Source organism: Peromyscus californicus, unplaced genomic scaffold (genome assembly GCF_007827085.1).
Source record: "Peromyscus californicus insignis strain IS unplaced genomic scaffold, ASM782708v3 Scaffold_6__1_contigs__length_162567912, whole genome shotgun sequence".
Classification (NCBI taxonomy): domain Eukaryota; kingdom Metazoa; phylum Chordata; class Mammalia; order Rodentia; family Cricetidae; genus Peromyscus; species Peromyscus californicus.
Window position 1 is genome coordinate 13,335,484 of NW_026294584.1, and position 12,495 is coordinate 13,347,978.

The following is a 12,495-nucleotide window of genomic DNA, read 5'->3' on the forward strand; positions in this document are numbered from 1 at the left end:
GCAGAAGAGCCAGCTGTGCACAGGGGAATGTGCAGAGGCTAACTCCTGGGGCTTTTGGAGCCCAAAAGTCTGTGGAGTCTGCTGCAGAGAGGCTGCAGCAGAAACTTAGCCAGCAGGGTAGGGACTCTGGCTATGTGCAGCTCTGGCCTGAGCTGGTGGCTGCAAAGCTACAGACAAGTGGCTTTTTCGTGAATTTATGTCCCAAAAGTTGGATGCCAGATATTGCATGAATCTTAAATGGTCTTATGATAAAAACCCAGAGCCAGATATCAGGGTGAAAGCTGAAAGTTCAGAGAAGCAGAGCAAGTCACAGACACCACCTCTTACCTCAACAACTCCTCAGCTTGACAGAGTGTCTGCAAGAGAGTGAATTTCTGTCTCCTCCTGCCTTATATCCCTTTCTCCGCCCAGCTATATCACTTTCTGTTTCAGCCTTCCTAGTGCGGGGATTAAAGGTGTGTGCTATCACTGCCTGGCTCTGTTTCTTTTTTATACTTGCTTAATGTCATATAGCCCAGCATGACCTTGAACTTATAGAGATCCAGATGGGTCTTTGCCTCCTGAGTGCTAGGATGAAAGGTGTGTGACACCACTTCCTGATCTCTATGGCTGACTCTGTCCTCTGATCTTCAGGCAAGCTTCATTTCTTAGATTACAAATATATCACCACAAACGGCAGTTTCTTGCCCTATAGGCCAGTTTGTGCCATATGGAGTGTCTTCAGTGCCCAGCATCCTCTTTAGAAGTAGATTGGTGTCACCAGGAGCAGACACGTCTCATATCAAAAAACAGATTCTAAGTTATTGAAACATTTAAATGCCATATTCTGTAGGTCTTTGAAGTGTTTGAAGATTACCTATCCATTTGAAACATATCTCTGTGTACCTAGAAAACCTAACTAACATGACTATACATTTGATAATTATGGGTGACTATAACCTGTATATTATCTTTTGTTGCTCTTAAGGACTAAGACTTCACCATATATAAATAAACAAGCAGTATAGGTGTAAGCTGTATAGGTTAAACGAAATTAGAAACAGATGTACAGTATAAGAACAATAACCTTAAATTTGTATCAATATACAAAAATATCTTAAACAGAAGTAGAAAGGTATTTATAATATGACAAAAAGAACCTAAATTTGTATATTGATATACAAAACTCCGTGCCAATATAGATTTGAAACAGATAATTGCTTTTTTAGTTTGCCAGTAGATTTAATAATCTGCCTTTTTATCCTATCATATCTATCCCCCCTTTTTCTATTCCAAATGAAATTCCTGAGTCTAATCTCTTTTATTCAGCCCTATAACAACTTATAACCAACGCCCCCTACACAATGACAGTTATCCACAACCCTGAGGAAGATCAAAAACCATCCACCCCACCTATTGGGAAAGTGGGTGTCCTGTTCTTAGAATTACTTCCTGCTGTCTGAGGAGCAACAGTATCTCTAGGGGACCCTGTAAGGAGGGAAACAATGGTTAAGTCTTGGGAGAACTAGCTTCATCATTTGTTGCTAGTCTCTCAATAATGGGAAGTGCAGAGCTTATCTGAAGCTCTGGCTGGAGTGATGCACGAGGGTAGACCATCTCAGCTAGCCACCTTGGAATTGTCCTGAGCTGTTTATAGTCCAAAGCCAATCTTTGGGTGGTGTTTATCGGCTCAGTGGCATTATTACAGTCCAGGTAGAATAGTCACATCTTTTTGGAGACTTCAGAGATCACTGTTAGGAAAGTTTATTGTTCACTGTGGAAAACTTAAACATCATTAATATCAAAACAGAAAGTTTAAATTATGAGATAGTAATATACCTAAAGAAAGATTTTTAAAGAGTCAAAATAAATTGGAGGGGTAAGGGATTTATGACAACAATAGTACCTTCAATCATTTATAGAAGTTTGCCAAAATATTTGCTTTATGGTTTCTCCTGAAATTTTTGTTTTATATTCTAAAGCTGTTCTATCATCCAGAGCAGTATGGTTTTTTACAATAGGTATCAGGTCCTTTAATTGCTCTGGGGAGGAGTTTCCCCCAGGGTGACAGGGAATGACTGGACCAAGTTTGACATGGGGGCCTGTGAGAGGCCCCTCAGGGCATTACCTGATGGCAAAGGGTGGCCTTGCCTGTCCCTTGTTGATCTGGATTCATTGGTCCAGTGTCAGCATTTGCCGAATCTTCTGCATAATCCAGAAGGTTGAAGCCTTCTGCTCAAGTTATCTTTAGAAGAGACATTGTTTCCAGGAACGCCCTGCCTACTATCTCTTCTTAGATGACCTTGTTTACCACAATTAAACCATTTGACATTTTGATTTTTCCCTAAGCCTTTGGAAATAACCTCTCCTTTCCAAGTATCATGGTTGAGAGACTCAATAATGACATTGTGTTAGATCCATTCTTCTACAGGGGCTGATCTGATCTTTAAAGGCCCAATTATCCATCTGCATTGTGAATTAGCATTTTCAAAAGCCAACGATTCAATTAATATTTGTCTAACTTCTGGATATGATATCATTCTATTTACAACTGAAGTCAGTCTTTGCAAAAATTCAGTGACAGGTTCTTTTGGGCCTTGTATAACTTTAGTAAATGGCTCAGTTCTCTTTCCTAATTCTTGAATCTTGTACAAAGCATTTAAGGCTGCTGTATGGCATGGGGACAAGGTGTGTTCATCAAACGTAGCCTGACTATCCACATCATCATAAGAGCCCTCACCAAGGATTTGATCTTTAGAGTTCTTATAACCTCTAACCTTACCTTGTTGTTCAAGGGCCTTAGCTTCTTCTCTCTACCAGCTGCTCCATTCTAACTGACGACCATATTCCAGTACTGCTGTAACTAAATCTTTCCAGGCTGTTGGTGTAATTTTGTTCTGAGAGGACCATGTATTCAACATCTGCCTCACATAAGCTGAATGCATACCATAGGAAACTATTGCTTCCTTAATTCTCTCTAAATCTAACATTTCTATAGGATCCCATTTCACTTCTGTATATTCTTAGGGATACTTGTCGTTTGGTGGTTTTTCTTAATACTAATTGGACAAATCATGGTTGGTGTTATATAACCTACCACTCTTCTCTAATTCCATAAGGTAATGGTGATGTTGGTTCTTTTTTGAATTCTTCTGTCTGTGTCTGAACACTTTTATTATCAGTTTTAGTAAATTCGTCTAAGGCTTGTAATTTACCAGTAGTTGCTCTTTCTACGGCTTGTATAGTTGGAGTAGTAAGCTGTTCTAAGGCTCACATATTATCCATCACCCTTCTACTCTCTTCATCCGTAAACAGTTCTAAAGCCTGTATCTTTTAGTCAAAACTGTATTATTCTCCTTAGTAACTAATTGTAAGGTTTGCATATTGTCAGTCACCTTCTTGATCTCTTCAATGGTAAATATTTCTAAAGCCTTTGTCTTGTCACTCAAAGCTGTCTTATTCTCCTTAGTTACTATTTGTAGGCTTACATACCATGTTCTAAGACCTGTATCTTTTCAGTCAGTTTCTCACATATGGAACCATTATCCAACCATTTTTTAAGGATAAGATATGGATTGCCAGACTAATAACACTTTAACTAAGTTGTTTATCTCCTCAGTTAGTAGTCCTAGCATCCCATCCACAGTAGCAGTGATCAGGGTTCTAATTCTCTGCATTGTGATATTCCCAGTCATTGACCTGGGAAAAGTTTTAAGATTGTCCTTTCCCTTTTTTCATTTATTTACTTTTATTACTTATTTACCGTTTAAAAGTTGTCAAGTGACCTACCTGCAGTTCAGATCTTTGGAGAACTGTTATAGATGTAGTGATGACGTTTGACCAGCAGGTGGAGCAGGTGCGGCACCAAAGCAGCTCAGGCTCTGCAACTGAGCCACAGCAGACTGAGTACCACACTTGTTCCCGTTGAACAAAATTGGTTTGAGAGAGCAGCTGTATGCCAGACTAGATTGTAGTCTAGCGCTCACCTGCACTGGGCTTGGGAGGGTAGTGGCACACAGCGAAAATGCTCAAGGCAGTGTGATCACGAGGACCAAGTGGCAGGCGGGCTGGCAGACTGAAGGGGCTAGCCTCGGGTCAGGGTGGGCACAGGCATCGCTGGGCGCCAGATAAAGAAGGAAGTCAGGGGATCACATTACAGTTTATTAACAAGCAATATTCAGTGCACAAGACAGAACAAGAATCTGAGCAGGTCAGCCGTAGCCACTGTCTCCTTGTTCCCAAGAGGAATGGGGAACCTAGACCAAGGCCACAGCCATGCTTGCTTCCAGTTTGTCCACCTTCCAAGAGAGCACGCATCTCATGGCCCCCTCTTTTATTCAGGTCACCTACCCTATAATAAAAACTCCACCCTCTGGGCCAAGCCACTCCCTTCAATTGGCTAGTGGACTAATGACAGAATTTCCATAACACTCTGGGCATTCAACCAAACTTAGACAACTGCTCTCCTTTGGGGTAGGTGATCTGTTCTGTGAGGATCATCATTTCTTGGGGATGTTCATAAAGGTATTCCTGGAATCCAAGGTGTCTTCAGGTTCAGCACAACGAATTTGAACCAAGGCATTGTAAAAGTTGAAAGCAAAACATCTACAGGAGAGAGCTGTGAAAATGCCAGACTTTTTCCTGCTTTTAGTTACCTTCTGGGCCCACATGAGGAGTCAGTGCCTTCTAGAAAAACAAAACAAAACAGTATCTATGTGCCTGTATGTTAATATGACATGAGAATATTGGAGTATTGTAGTAGGACAGGCCCATAGGGTCAAGGAAATTGGCTCAGACCAATTGCTAAGGCATGCACATAATGTACTTCCTCATGAGCTAACCTAGAGTCTGCCTGAGGCCTAGCAACAGGCGCTGTCAGAGTTCCTGATCATGCCCAGCCAATGAGAGGCAACTACGCAGACTGGGTGCTGGGAGGAAGGTATATAAGGCCTCCCCATTACAGAATAAACAAGTTCGTTATTTGCCTTCAATGGACTCCCGGTGTCTGTGCTGTTGACACTGCACCTTCTCACCCCCTCCCCCGAGGGAGCCGTTAGGATCCAACAACAGGGTATGGCTGAGAACGATGGAAATTTCTCAGCTTAACTAGGGGTGTGGAAAACGCCAGGGCCGACAAAGCTGCCTTGAGTCAGTAGCTCTAGATTTCTTGGCTCAAGATTGAAATCCATAGACTACAGAATGTGAATTTGAGAGACTTAGATGGGGGTGAGTGAGTAAGCAGAACCCCATCTTGCAGGAGAGTTCACAGGAAATAGGATACCATTGAGCTGCCAGTGGAGGCCTTGAAGAATTTGTTGCAGAAACTCATTTGAGGTAGGGGAGAGGAATGAGCAGGTCAGTCTGGTTGGCCCAACCAGTAGCACCAGTAGCAGAGGCACATACAACCTTAGGAGAGGAGCATTTATCGGTGGCAGCAGGGGCCCAAGCTCTGCTGCCATCCCTGGCCTGCAGCGAGGACACTCCTGGACCTGCTGCTTTGGGGTCCCTGCCCACCCTGACTAGTTCCTGTGTCTGTACTAATCTGCTCTTTAGCCCATTTATGCAACTCTCCTGCTTCAGAACCTGGAAACGTAAAGAAAGCTACATATTTATAAAGGTTAAGCCCCCAGGTAAAGTGGGCAGATGCGTTCTTTCCCCTCTTCTGTCAGAGCTTGTGCTAATGTCATCAATCCAGTAAGAACACAGCTGTGGGCATGGCGGCACTGACCTGTGAGCTTCCAGCTCAGTAAGCTGCAGTGGATGATAGCAAAGTCAAAGCTGTCCTGAGCTGTGCAGACCTGTCTCAAAAGAAAAGGAGAAGTGTCCAGATTATGCTGTACCCTAAGCCATGCCACACTGTATGAAGCACTGAATTATCAGGCTACAATGCCATAGAAGACTCAGGCAACCTTTGGCTCCATTTTTGGGGAGAGTGACTACAGCTCTGGGTGGACCCAGAACTGTGTCATCTGTCAGGTACCACCCAGCCAACAAAGACTGATAGATTAATTATTCCTGGGAAAAGTATGTAGCCACTCTGTAAGTGTATTGAGGATAATTGAAACCATGGGGACACATGGGCATATTAAAATCATATCAGAGAAACCAGGCCCAAGAACTTACCAGACACACCAGACCTAGGAAAGAGTATAATTCTTTCCTGGATCCCATAAAGACCTAGACACCTAACATTACAGCGATGCCATGGTCCCACACCAACCTATCATCTGATATCTGGCGTGTGTGGCAAGGACTGAGGACCCTCTGCTCAGCTTGGTCCCCCCACTGTTGATAGCTTACTCTACTGCCTGCCTGTCCGTTTGCTCATCTGGATCTAGACATGACCTGTTGTTTCCTGCTCCTGACCAATGGGTCATGTCCAGTCTGGAGAGGGTAGACCATTTCCTGCTCTTGGACACTGGCTCACCCCTTCACTTCACAGCTGAACTCCACAATTGCTCTCAAGGCTGACTCCTGCGGGCCTAGCAGCTCCCTCCTGTTCCTGTCCTGGGTTGTTCTTGCCGTACAGTGCTTTCTCAGTTACTTCTGAATCTACTTGACCTCTATTGCAGTCCCTTTAACTTGTATTTATTCTGTGTATGCAGAGATTATACTTACTCTGTGCTGTGTGACATGAGCTGTAACACTAGTAATCAATAAAAGAACTTACTTGCATTTGCCTCTGCCAGTATTAGCTATAATCTGCCTGTATTTGCAGTATACGTGGATTACATGGTAAACTGCTCTCACTAAAAATAGCACTTGCCTTGACTCTAAAACTGCAATGGTTTGGCACTTAGGATGGCTGTATTTAAAGCTCTTTTTAAAAGGTTCCTACAAAGGAAATTTCAGGGCTTTAGGCTGTCTCCCTCTTTGCAGACCATCCTAACACTAGAGAATGCATTAAAACCTTCATAAGGAAATTTCAAGGCTTTAGGCTGTCTCCCTCTTTGCAGACCATCCTAACACTAGAGAATGCATTAGAACCTTCATAAGGAAATTTCAGGGCTTTAGGCTGTCTCCCTCTTTGCAGACCATCCTAACACTAGAGAATGCATTAGAACCTTCATAAGGAAATTTCAGGGCTTTAGGCTGTCTCCCTCTTTGCAGACCATCCTAACACTAGAGAATGCATTAAAACCTTCATAAGGAAATTTCAGGGCTTTAGGCTGTCTCCCTCTTTGCAGACCATCCTAACACTAGAGAATGAATGCATTAGAACCTTCATAAGCCTCACGTTTGCTCATTTGTTTGGAACAGGGTCTCCCTAGTTAATCCAAGTTGTCTTGAATTTATCTATCCCAGCTTGACCTCACTCTCATAACCTCCTTATCCCTTACCTTCTGAGCCATCTCTCTGGCCCCTATTTTTTCCAGGCTTTTTTTTTAATTAAGAAAAAATATTGAAATAGTGTCTCATATATCTCACCTGCCCTTGACCTTGGTGTATAACCAAGAGTGGTATTAGACTTCTGGTCCTCCTGCCTCAGTGTCATTAACTGTGGAATTACAGGTGTGTTGTGAAGGATTCCAGGCCTAACTACCTTGGCCTTTTTGTCTTGCCCAGTCCCTGTGCCTTCTCAGTGAATATGGTCTTCAGGACTGGTATCTTGAGGTTTTCTGTGTTGTTACATTTCTGTCTTCCTCTCGAAATATAAACTTAGGATTATCAACTGCTTCCATTGCAATGGTGGAGGAAATCACACCCTCCTTTAACAAAGCAAGGGGAAGGAACTACCCTGAAGCTAGCAAATAGAGAATCAGCTAAAGAGAAGCTGTGGGCTGGGGAGGTTCATTTCCCAGGAAACTGAGTGGGTTGGCCCGTACATCATCTGTCACTCCAGTGAAGAAAGATGGACCAGAAGTTTAATACCACTCTTGGTTACATACCAAGTCCAAGGTCAGCCTGGGATACATGAGACATTATTTTAAAAAAAAGAGACTGGAAAAAAGGGGGGTACAGAGAAGGATCTCAAAAGGTAAGGGAGCTTGCCACATAAGTCTGACAACCTGAGTTTGGTCTTTGGGCCCCACATGGTAGAAAGAAAAAATTGATTCCCAAATGTTGGTCTCTAGTCTCCATACACATATGCTGTGAAATGTATATACCCCCATGCACACATACATATGCATACACATATGCTGTGAAATGTATATAACTCCCTTGCACACGTACATATACATATATATAAATGTAAAAAAACAAAAAAGCAAAAATCAAACAAAAAACATTGTTTAGGTATGTCTATGAGCTTTTTTGTTTTTGCTTTTTTTCAGACAGGGTTTCTCTGTGTAGCCCTGCTCTCCTGGAACTCACTCTGTAGACCAGGCTGGCCTTGAACTCAGAGATCTGCCTGCCTCTGCCTCCCAAGTGCTAGGATTGAAGGTGTGCCACTACCACCCATCTTTATGTCTGTGGTTTTATGTATATATTCCAGCATTTGAATGCTTAGGTAAGAGGATCCTGAGTTGGAGACCAGCCCAGGCTACTTAGTGAGACACTATCTCAACAAAACAAAAGAGTTAAATTCTTCAGTATTATTGACCCCAAAACACAATGGTCACCTTTAAAGGAGGCAAGAATTATTCTGGTGCTAAATATGAGTGACCATAGCATAGGAACACAGATTTAGGCTTCCTCAGATTCCATGTTCCAATGAGGTACTAACTTCATGAAGTTTTTGTTTTGTTTTGTTTTGTATTTTTGTTTTTAATAGAAACAGGACAGAGAAGGTCATAAATCAAGATACTTTTCAAATGCATCAGTGGAAGCATCAGGTAAGCAGGGAACAGCAAAGTGGGGTACCCTCAGCTGCAGGCCACAGATGCTACGCCATTTGGTTGTTTTATTCATACATTCTAAAGGTTTTCGACAATAGTCTCAAGAATGCTAAGTTACACAGCTCTCCATATAGACTGAAATTCTTAGAAGTCAGTCAGTCCTGTAAAAAGTTCAATGTAACGTGTGGCTCTTCTCGGGGGCTTTAGTTCACAATATCAATTATTAAACATAGTTTATTTTTCATGATTCAAAATGCTAAATATGCCTGTTCCCTGCAAGATGAAGGACTCTTGGCTACTTCCCAAGCACCATGTCTGCCTGTACACTGCCATATCCCACCATGATGGTAATGAACTGAACCTCTGAACTGTGAGTGAGCCACCCCAACTAAATGTTTTCCTTTGCAAGAGTTCCTGTGGTCAGGGTGTCTCTTCACAGCAATAAGACAGACCACCTGGTTTCTTATGCCTTCACTTGCCAGCATCACACAGTGGCTGAGACACCAGAACTAGGAAATACAGCCTGGTGATATGGCCGTGGCAGGGAAGAATGGACCTGGGACGGGGTCAGAGGACAGAGCTTTATTCTTCTCCATGGACAGATCACCACCACCGGCTCCATGTGTACAGCAAAGGATACTCTGGGGTCTCCCTGAGCTTCCAAGCCAGATTCAGCCAGTTCCTGCCACCTGATAGAGAACAACAGCAGCTGATGATCACTTCACACCCACGGGATAGCACCAATCAGCTGACTGTTCTGGTGGCTTGCTCCAGCATAGCCTAGGAAACCAGACCTTAACAGTGTATCTTTAAACAGACTGACAAAAGTTAATGCTCTCAAAATTGGTTGGAGACTTGAAAAAAAAGCAAAGGGATGTTTCCTGAATGTCCACATTTCTAGACTGGGACACATATCTGCTTCAGGAAATACCCATATTCTGATGTCACTCCTAAAGTGACATCTTCTTCTTCAGAGCCACTTGACTGGGGTTTCTTGTACCTAAAATTATGGGTATGTTCATTATTCTAAAGTGTATGAGGCTATTTAATGAAAAAAAATTTTTTTACTTTATTCAACCCAACTCTCTCCTGATAGATGAATAGTTAAATAAAATACAGCATACCTTGAAAAAAAATACTAAATACACTGAGTCTATATGTCCTGTTTCAGGTTTTGTAAATTATATGTGAGTAAGTACCTCTAAAAATTCAAAAATAGTGTCAATCTACAAAATCCTGTCCACAGTGACAAAGAATAAAATTAGTTAATAGTAACTGCAACTCCATCTGGGAAGCAGCTCTTCATTCTACTGTTTGGTCAAGAAATGGCGTGAATAGTGTTGCCACTGAAACTAAGAGTTGGTTTTGTTAGTTTACAATCTAGAATTGTTATCTAAAAAATAGCAAATAGTGATAGAATTTTGTGGAGTTAGTCATTTAAAATGTGAAGCTTTCCAAGTGTAAAGACTGTTTAAGTCAGGTAGGAGGTTTGGGTAAGGAAACAACCATAACACATTATGATTAGTGAGAAGATAAAATATCATAAATACTGTGTTTTCATTAAAATCACCAATTTAATACTAGTTCATAAAAGAAATTATACAAGGCAAATCTGAAATATGTCAGGTAGCTTCTTTAAGTTTTAGATAAAGATGTTGCAGACACAGAATCAACTGAAGAATGACTCAGAAGAGCCAAGTGGGCTGGAGTTTACTGACTTGGTTTCCTCTTCTTCAGATGTTAACCTTGTTAAATATTAATCATATTGTCTTATTGTGTGTGTGTGTGTGTGTGTGTGTGTGTGTGTGTGTGTGCATGTTCATAGATTTCTGAGTTTGAAGCCAGTCATATACCTACATTGAGAGTTTCAGGACAGCCAGGGATACATAATGAGACCATGTCTCAAAAAACAAAATACATGCTATAGTAAATTAGTAGCATACTCAGAGGTTGAGACAAGGAGAAGGGAGGGATGGTTTTCTATTTCAGCATTTAAAAATTTAGTTAAGTATATTTAAATTGAAGTACCCATTGAAGGCAGGTGTGTTAGAGTTCTCTAGAGTAACATCTTATAGGATTTATATATATATATATATATATATATATATATATATATATTTGTTAAATATAACATACAATATTATATGTATAAATATATGAGATGTAGTATAAATATATATATGGAATTTATGAGACTGACTTAAAGGCTGAATTAAAGGTTTATCTTCCCACTTCAAAGATCTGATTAAAGTGGATCTTCCCATTTCAAATTATTTAATTAAAGAGAAATCCTTCACAGGTATCTAGTTAGGGTATCTATTGCTGTGAAAAGACACAACAACTCTTATAAAGGAAAACAATTAATTGAGGTGGCGGCTTACAGTTTTAGAGGTTTATTATCATGGCGGGGAGCATGGCCATGTATAGACAGACATGGTGCTGGAGGAGCTGCTACATGTTGATCCACAGACAACAGGAAGTAGGCTGAGATACTGGGTGTGGCTTGAGCATATATCAGACCTCAAAGTCTGCCTCCACAGTGACACACTTCTTCCAAGACCACATCTACTCCAACAAGGTCACACCTTTTATATAGTGCCACTCCCTTTGGGGACCATTTTCTTTCAAACCATCACATTCCACTCCCTGGTCCCCAAAGGCTTATAGCCATATCATAATGCAAAAATGCATTCAGCCCAACTTCAAAAGTCCCCATAGTCTATAACAGTCTCAAACTTATTTATAAGTCTAAAGTTCAATGTCTCTTGAGATTCATGTGATCTCTTAACTGTAATCTGCTGTAAAATTAAATAAAAGAGCAGATCATATACTTCCAACATATAATGGCACAAGATATACATTACCATTCCAAAACATAGGGACAGGAACATAGTGAGAAAATACTGGACAAAAGCAAGACTCCAAACGCTGTATCTCCATGTCTGATGTCAAGATGCTCTTCAGATCTCCAACTCCTTTCAGCTTTGTTGGCTGCAATACACTTCTTTCTCTTGGGCTCGTTCCACTCGCTGTTAGCAGCTCTTCTTGGCAAGTATCCAGGACTCTGGCATCTCTAACATCTTGGGGTCTCAAAGGCAATCCGGGAGTCAACTTCACAGCTTCACACAGTGGCCTCTCTAGGCCTCCATTCAGGGACACTCCTGACACATGCGTGGCCTCTACAACTTTCTGTGGTTGGTGGTTTTTTTACTCTTTTGGTGGCGGGGGAGGGGCACCACCCAGCTCCTAAATAAATCACACACACAGAGGCTTATTCTTAATTATAAATGTCTGGCCTAGGCTTGGTTTGTTGCTAGCCAGCTTTACTTAACTTTAAATTATCCTGTTTAGCTTTTGCCTTTGGACTTTTCCTGTTCTCTTACTTCTGTAAATCTTACACTTACTCTGTGACTTGCTGTGTAGCTGGGTGGCTGGTCCCTGGAGTCCTACTCCTTCTCTGGCTCCTAGATCTGTCCTCTCCCAGATTTCTCCTATTTATATTCTTTCTACCTGCCAGCCCCACCTGTCCTTTCTCTTGCCTTGCTATTGGCCGTTCAGCTTTTTATTACACCATCAGGTGTTTTAAACAGGCATAGTAACATAGCTTCACAGAGTTAAACAAATGCAACATAAACAAAAGTAATATGCCTTAAAATAATATTCTACAACAGCTTTCCTCAGTTATTCCTTTACTCTAAAGCCATAACCATGTGGTCAAAGCTGCCAAGTTCTGCTG